Source organism: Acanthochromis polyacanthus, chromosome 3 (genome assembly GCF_021347895.1).
Source record: "Acanthochromis polyacanthus isolate Apoly-LR-REF ecotype Palm Island chromosome 3, KAUST_Apoly_ChrSc, whole genome shotgun sequence".
Taxonomy (NCBI): Eukaryota; Metazoa; Chordata; class Actinopteri; family Pomacentridae; genus Acanthochromis; species Acanthochromis polyacanthus.
Window position 1 is genome coordinate 39,362,046 of NC_067115.1, and position 8,142 is coordinate 39,370,187.

At 38.6% G+C, this 8,142-nt stretch overlaps 1 long non-coding RNA gene across 1 annotated transcript; it reads left to right on the plus strand.

Moving 5' to 3' along the window:
* The first annotated feature begins 6,033 nt into the window (after window positions 1–6,033).
* On the plus strand, window positions 6,034–7,940 carry LOC127533204 (uncharacterized). Its single transcript, XR_007940984.1, has 2 exons — window positions 6,034–6,163; window positions 6,903–7,940. It is a non-coding gene; the product is annotated as an uncharacterized LOC127533204 (long non-coding RNA).
* Window positions 7,941–8,142: the final 202 nt, after the last annotated feature.

Here is an 8,142-nt window from a genome sequence, read left to right on the forward strand (position 1 = left end):
TTGTATTTCCAGACAATGTCTATATTTCTCTGATTCACTTACCCGTAGTCTGGGAGTTATTGAAAAGCAGAGTGACAACAGTTCATTCAGCAGATAGTGTCCAGGCAGGAGTTGACTCACTATAACCATTTTAAGACATACACAAAATATATATATTCAAGAATAACAACTCATTATGCTTTGATGAATGAAATAGTATGTTTTTATTGACAATGGGAGAAACAATGAGGGTCTTCGTGTCTTCAGTGAGGGCTCTCGGGATGCTGGCAGATAAATAGATACGATAGATATTAATAAATATATATTTTTAAATACTTACAAGTAAAAAAAAACTTACAAGTATACGTTTATGCATTATAAAGGGTCTCATATAAAAGACATAGTCTTGACAATTAAAAAGAGGTAGCGATGTAGCTAGGTAGCTTTCAAAGAAGAGCTAACAAGCACAAGGCAATGCCTGAAAGTCGGTCATCTGCCAATATTCACAAATACAGATAAATGTATGCACCACAAAGGGCTTCTGATATAATATAAAGACGTTAAAATTAAAAAGAGGTAGCGACTCATCAACAATTAATCCGTCAATATATCTCTGGAGATAACTTCACAGCAGAGTCGAGCTAAAAAAAGCAGCAGAAATTCGGTCGTCTACGAAGATAAAAAATATATATAATTACACTGCACAAATACAAATAAAGCTCAGCATATGCATCATAAAGAGCCTCTGATAAAATATAGGCAGTTGACAATTCAAAAGAGGTAGGCATTTCATCAATTTACCTCCACATATACTCAACAACCTGCAGTGCAAATGAACGGTGGCTGTCAGTGTCGAAGCGGTGCTTGGAACTAAACAAGCCTCCACAACCCGGAAGTCGACCGAAAGAAAGCGTACAACGGCACCCAATGGGAGTGTCGCAACTCTTACTATCTCTAGGGCTCTGGTCAAACTCAGAGCCCTAGGCTGTGTCCGAAATCGCATACTGATGTACTACTCATACTAAATGTGACGTCAAAATAAGTATGTAGTGCGTTCACATTGGATAGTATGAATGGATTGAGTACGCCATAGATATATACAAACGCGAGATGGCTCATGAGCGCTGTCAGCCTATGGGGAGCAACGTCGCCACATGGCGGCCATCTTGGGACAGGGCTGCTCGATCACTCATAACATTAAAGTCAATGGAGCATGGATTTTAAAATCACTGTAGATTGCTCAATTTTCAACCGATTTTACAACAGCTTGGTTTGTTATAAACGTCAGAGATGTACTTGTTTTACTGCTTACATAAGAATAATTAAAACCATTGAATTCATATAATAATGAACACAGATATCAGCTTTTTTCAGCATAAATGGATGTAAATGTAATTTTAATATTTAGCATTGCACTTTTTTATTACTATCAGCTTTCTAATGCACAGATAAAAACAAAGCTCAACCAAAATCAATGCACAACAAAAAGAGATGATGTCTTTTCTTTTCATGAACCTGGTGCCTACATTACCCACAATGCATTTCGGCTGCCGGCTGACTAATCCAGGCATAGATGTATACAAACAATAAGTCTAAGGTCTCAATCAAAGTCTCTTAACAAGCAAATAAATACAACCACAACCACAAAGAATGTAATTTCGCCTAAAGATTAGGTTCTCAAAAAACGTTGGTCTCAGGAAAACCTAATAATTGAAAATCAGATTGTGAGTAACACCATCTTCAATGTGAGTAGCCAGGCAGAAAAGACACACAACTATGCCGCATTTTTCAAAACGAAAAGCTGCGATTTCGGAATTGAGCCTGAATCATAGCCACGTTAATAAGGTTTGTAATAAACTAAACCGTTTGTAAATAGATCAAGAATTGAGCGAGTTATGAGTGTTAAAGTGAGGAAATCATCCACCTTACCATTGACTACAGTACAGTGCGCCAGAGCAGTCCCCTGTCCTAAGATGGCCGCCAAGTGACGACGCCGCCGACTCCGTCTCGAGACATCTAGCGTTTGTATATATCTATGGAGTACGCGAGAAATACCCGGATATATACTATATCCGGAAAAATTTTAAGTATGCGCGGTCATAGATATATACAAACCCGAGATGGCTCGTGAGCGCTGTCAGCCTATGGGGAGCGACGTCGCCACATGGCGGCCATCTTGGGACAGGGCTGCTCGATCACTCATAACATTAAAGTCAATGGAGCATGGATTTTAAAATCACTGTAGATTGCTCAGTTTTCAACCGATTTTAGAACAGCTTGGTTTGTTATAAACGTCAGAGATGTACTTCTTTTACTGCTTACATAAGAATAATTAAAACCATTGAATTCATATAATAATGAACACATATCTTTTTTCAGCATAAATGGATGTAAATGTAATTTTATTATTTAGTATTGCACTTCTTTATTACTATCAGCTTTCTAATGCACACATAAAAACAAAGCTCAACCAAAATCAATGCACAACAAACAGAGATGATCTTTTCTTTTCATGAACCTGGTGCCTACATTACCCACAATGCATTTCGGCTGCAGGCTAACTAATCCAGGCATAGATGTATACAAACAATAAGTCTAAGGTCTCAATCAAAGTCTCTTAACCAGCAAATAAATACAACCACAACCACAAAGAATGTAATTTCGCCTAAAGATTCTGTTCTCAAAAAACGTTGGTCTCAGGAAAACCTAATAATTGAAAATCAGATTGTGAGTAACACCATCTTCAATGTGAGTAGCCAGGCAGAAAAGACACACAACTATGCCGCATTTTTCAGAACGAAAAGCTGCGATTTCGGAATTGAGCCCGAATCATAGCCACGTTAATAAGGTTTGTAATAAACTAAACCGTTTGTAAATCAATCAAGAATTGAGTGAGTTGTGAGTGTTAAAGTGAGGAAATCATCCACCTTACCATTGACTACAGTACAGTGCGCCAGAGCAGTCCCCTGTCCTAAGATGGCCGCCAAGTGACGACGCCGCCGACTCCGTCTTGAGACATCTAGTGTTTGTATATATCTATGTGCGCGGTGACCACACTAGTCATACTCAACCGCCCCATAATGCTTTGCGAGCTATCCACCGAAATGCAAGCCTCCGCGGGATATGTGGCCGGACCGCAGCGATTTTTATTTTATTTTATGTGGTTAAGTAGTCATCCTAATCACCCCACAGATTTGAGAAATAGGCGTTTTCTGACCAACGTTTTAAATTTGTCAGACGCCTCACAACGTGCTACTGAATGCTAGTTGCAGCAGCTCGCTTTGCATACAGAACAAGTAGCAGCTACCTCCAGTAGCCTGCAGCTACAACTGAAATGATTCGCATAATCTGGCTAATAACTGCATGAGGAGTGCCGGCTTGAAATTGCCACATTAATTATGCGACTGTTTGTTAGCGTAAAATCGACCTGAAGCCAGCATTCAGCCGAGATATTTGATAGCCGTACTTCCGGTTTTTGTCATCGGAGGTTTGAAATGCATTATGGGAAACAGAGTAGTATACTACAGTGTGAACGGTCGGCATTCTAATCATACTTATAGTACGTAGTACACAGTATATACTCATTGAGAATGTAGTATGTAGTACGTTAGTATGCGATTTCGGACACAGCCCTTGAGATAGTAAGAGTTGCGACCATAGACATATATAGGTAGACGCCTCATAGGCTGTCGAGAGACGTGCTTACAGCGCCGCCATCTTGGACCGGGGCCAGCCGAGGCAGCGGTGCATAGAAGTCTATGGAGGAGAGAGGTACTGCTGAATCTAAAAGTGGAATTATTCGCCGAATTTTGAACCGATTGCCAAACTGTTTGATTTTTAGAAACGTCACACGTGTAGCTACTATACAAACTGCTCGGATATTTTTTTACAATGCTGGTTTTGCCACTCAACACTTAGATGCTGGACTTCTGTTCAGCCTATGGATGCTCTAATGAGCGCCGTAAGGGAACAGGAGCATGTGGGATTACTTTTCACATGTAAGATGTATGTAAGGAATAATATATTGTTAGCAGGTTGTCATAGCTAGAGTGAAATAAACGCCGAGAAGACGGATAGAACCCCTCAGTTCCGTGTCTGGCTTCTACCCATGATCTAACCAGCTCTCTACATCATCCTGTGTATTACACAGCTGCTTACCGGTAAAATAACTAATCTGAGACAATTTTTTGTTTAAAATTCGATGTTATGAATCTAGCGTTCCTAGCAACTTACTGCAGTAATTGGTGGGTTAGAATACAGCATCTGATTGATCTAATAGCCCTGATTTATGATGGAACTATTTTTGTTGTAGACAATTCTTTATCTCTAGCTACTTTTCTCACATGTTTAAGCTTTCCCAAAGAACGTGATTTATACACGTGATATAATAGTAATAATAACAGTAATAATAATGATAAAAATAATAGTAATAATAGCAGTAATAATAGTAATAATTGATATAATATTAAGAGTAGTAATAATAATAATTATTATTATTAACAGTAGTAATAATAGCAGTATGGCAAAACCTGCATTGTAAAAAAATATCCGAGCACCTTGTATAGTAGCTACACGTGTGACGTTTCTAAAAATCAAACAGTTTGGCAATCGGTTCAAAATTCGGCAAATAATTCCACTTTTAGATTCAGCAGTAAATCTCTCCTCCATAGATGTCTATGCACCGCTGCCTCGGCTGGCCCCGGTCCAAGATGGCGGCGCTGCAGGCACATCGCTCGAGTGGGCAGCCGCAGTCAATGAGGCGTCTACGTATATATGTCTATGGTTGCGACACTCCCATAGGTTGCCGTTGTACGCTTTCTTCCAGTCTACTTCCGGGTTGTGGAGGCTTGTTTAGTTCCAAGCACCGCTTCGACACTGACAGCCACCGTTCATTTGCACTGCAGGTTGTTGAGTATATGTGGAGGTAAATTGATGAAATACCTACCTCTTTTGAATTGTCAACTGCCTATATTTTATCAGAGGCTCTTTATGATGCACATGCTGAGCTTTATTTGTATTTGCGCAGCGTAATTATATTTATTTTTTATCTTGGTAGACGACCGAATTTCTGCTACTTTTTTTTAGCTCGACTCTGCTGTTAGCTGTGAAGTTATCTCCTGGGATATATTGACGGATTAATTGTTGATGAGTCCCTACCTCTTTTTAATTTTAACGTCTTTATATTATATCAGAAGCCCTTTGTGGTGCATACATTTATCTGTATTTGTGAATATTGGCAGATGACCTACTTTCAGACATTGCCATGTGCTTGTTAGCTCTTCTTTGAAAGCTACCTAGCTACATCGCTACCTCTTTTTAATTGTCAAGACTACGTCCTTTATATGAGATCCTTTATAATGCATAAACTTATACTTGTAAGTATTTAACAAATATATTTATTAATATCTATCGTATCTATCTATCCACCAGTATCCCGAGAGCCCTCACTGAAGACACGAAGGCCCTCATTGTTTCTCCCATTGTCAATAAAACATACTATTTCATTCATCAAAGCATAATGAGTTGTTACTCTTGAATATATATTTTGTGTATGTTTTAAAATGGTTATAGTGAGTCAACTCCTGCCTCATCAGAAGTGGCTGGACACTATCTGCTGAATGGACTGTTGTTACTCTGCTTTTCAATAACTCTACGGGTAAGTGAATCAGAGAAATATAGACATTGTCTGGAAATACAATAATCCAGCTGGGCAAAAATTAACATCTTCAATCAGCTTACATTTCTGTGTAAAAGTCGATTTTCCATGCTAACACGAATGTGAAACATTCCCTCCAAAACCCCAAAAGTGTCTTTAATATGTCACCTTACAGCTCAAAATGTAAAACTGACATTTACATACATACTCCAATGAATTAATAATCAAACAAGTACTTGGAGGTGTGATTTTATTCCTTTTTTACCGTGAAATCGCCGCTCTCAGTCCCATAGAAGGAAATGACAGCGCTGCCTGTTTGGAACTATTCAGGCTTACATGAACCACGTGACCGCCCCGCTGCGAGAGCATGAGTGTCGCAACTCTTACTATCTCTTGGGCTCTGGTCAGACTGAATCAGAGCCGAGGACTCTTTGTCCCGCCCACATTTATCGGCTTCTGCTGTTTATGGACGCTGCTACCGCTGCTGCTAACAACGTTAGCTTCCAAAAGTGGAGATAAACTCTACAGGTAAGTGTTAAAGTCAACTTTGTAACTAGTTGCACTCTTCTCTACTTCTGGACAATATCACATATAAAGCAGTGGCGTTACTGTAAGTTAACATCAGACTGTAACCTCTGATATAAACATGTTCTAACATCGTGTTTTAAAGTCGTTCTGTAAATCTCAATTTGTTTCCTAACTTTGTGTTTACACTGAGGCTAATCCCGGTTAGTCAGTGTTATCTATTAGGTGTAGCTAAGTGTCCTGAAGGTCACAGCGGATCAATCATAATAGATCAGTCATAAGGGAAACTGCTGTTTCGAGGTAGAGTTCATTAATCATCAGTAGACAGAAATTAATCTATGTTAATGTTCCTCCACAGAACTCTGTTACTGATGAATGTTAATCTCTCAGCTCAATGAATGAAGAACAATTCATTTCTGAGTTCATATCTCTGTTCTTTGCTTCAGACATTTTTTTCTCTACAACAGTGTACGGTCAGATAACTGTGGAGCTCATGTTAACGCTAATGATACATTAGAATAAAAGTAATAAACTTTATTGTCCATCTAAGGCAGTAAAATACTCTTTGGCCTCAACCAGGAAAGCAAACATTTCTATAAGATTAGAAAGTAGGACAAAATACAACACTCTGTTGTGTTTCATTCATACCCTGATGTGTTCACTCTGACATTTAAAGTTCCAGCAGTTGGACTGAAAGAACCTTGGAGATCTTCTTCTCACTGTTCGTGTCTTTTCCTTCCAGCCTTGGTCTGGATCATTTGGAACATCTAGTCTGATGGGCTGAAAGCTACAGAGAACATGAACATCCAGCTGTGGTTGTCTGAACAGTCTTCTCTCCATCACTGTGAGGAAGAGCAGCACTGATGTTCTCCTCATCCTTCCAATAATGCTGCAGATTCAGCTCCTCTCTTCAGAATACAACTTGTCTTGTGACTGTTCAGTTTTTACACTTCACTGTCAGCAACACATTATTTCATCCATTTATTATGTGTTTACACATCTTTACAGTTCATAATTGTTAAATAATGCAGTTTTTAAATGTGCAATGAAGGAAATAATGAAGCTATTGACCTGAATGTGTTGATGTTTTAATGCTACATATCTGTTACAAATAACATGGACTTTTTATATTGTACAGGGTTTCTGCAGATATCAATCAGTCAAATTTAATGCTTTTTAATGCAATTTTATTGCTATACTGTAAAAATTTTAATGCCACGACCATGAACTCAAATTACACGGGTTTGTTTGTTTTTTTGTAAAAGATGATTTTTATATGAAAACCCTACATTTGACTATTTCTGAATCTGGGAACCACCCCTGAACACCAACGGGCTGCAGTCATTCTCTGAAATGCACGTTTTTGAGCCATTTTTGCTGGAATTTGTGTTTCCCCATTTCCCAGCCTGGTCCAGCCTGCCGGCCACTTTAAAAACATGCAGTTTTTAGAAATTGTACCCAACCGGCTGGAACAATTATCTCAATGCTTCGGCATGTTTACGCAGATGCACATATCTGACAAATCGCAGTCTATAAATATATATTATTGTCAATAATTTCCTTGAAAACTGCAGAAAGAAATTTTAATGCCACCATGAATCAAATTTAATGATTTTTAATGCCATTTAAGGCCTTAATTTTTGCAAAATCAAATTAATGACTATTAATGTCCTGCAGAAACCCTGTTGTATTTCTGCTACAGCAGCAGAGATGAAGTTAAAGGTGATAAATAGAATCTGTGAATACTAAGAACAGAGAATAATAAACTGCTGAAAGAGTTGGTCTGTCCTTCTGTCAGTGAAAGTGAAACAGGAAGTGGTTCACTGAGGATGTCGTCCATTCCCAGAGGAAAAGAAAATTCAAAAAGAGATCTCGAAAATGTTTCATTTACTTCTCCTAGACAACTTTGAGATCTGCGTGACACTAAACTGAGACTAAGGCTTATTTCTCCTGTGTGTCATTTTTTTTCTCCTGAGAATTAA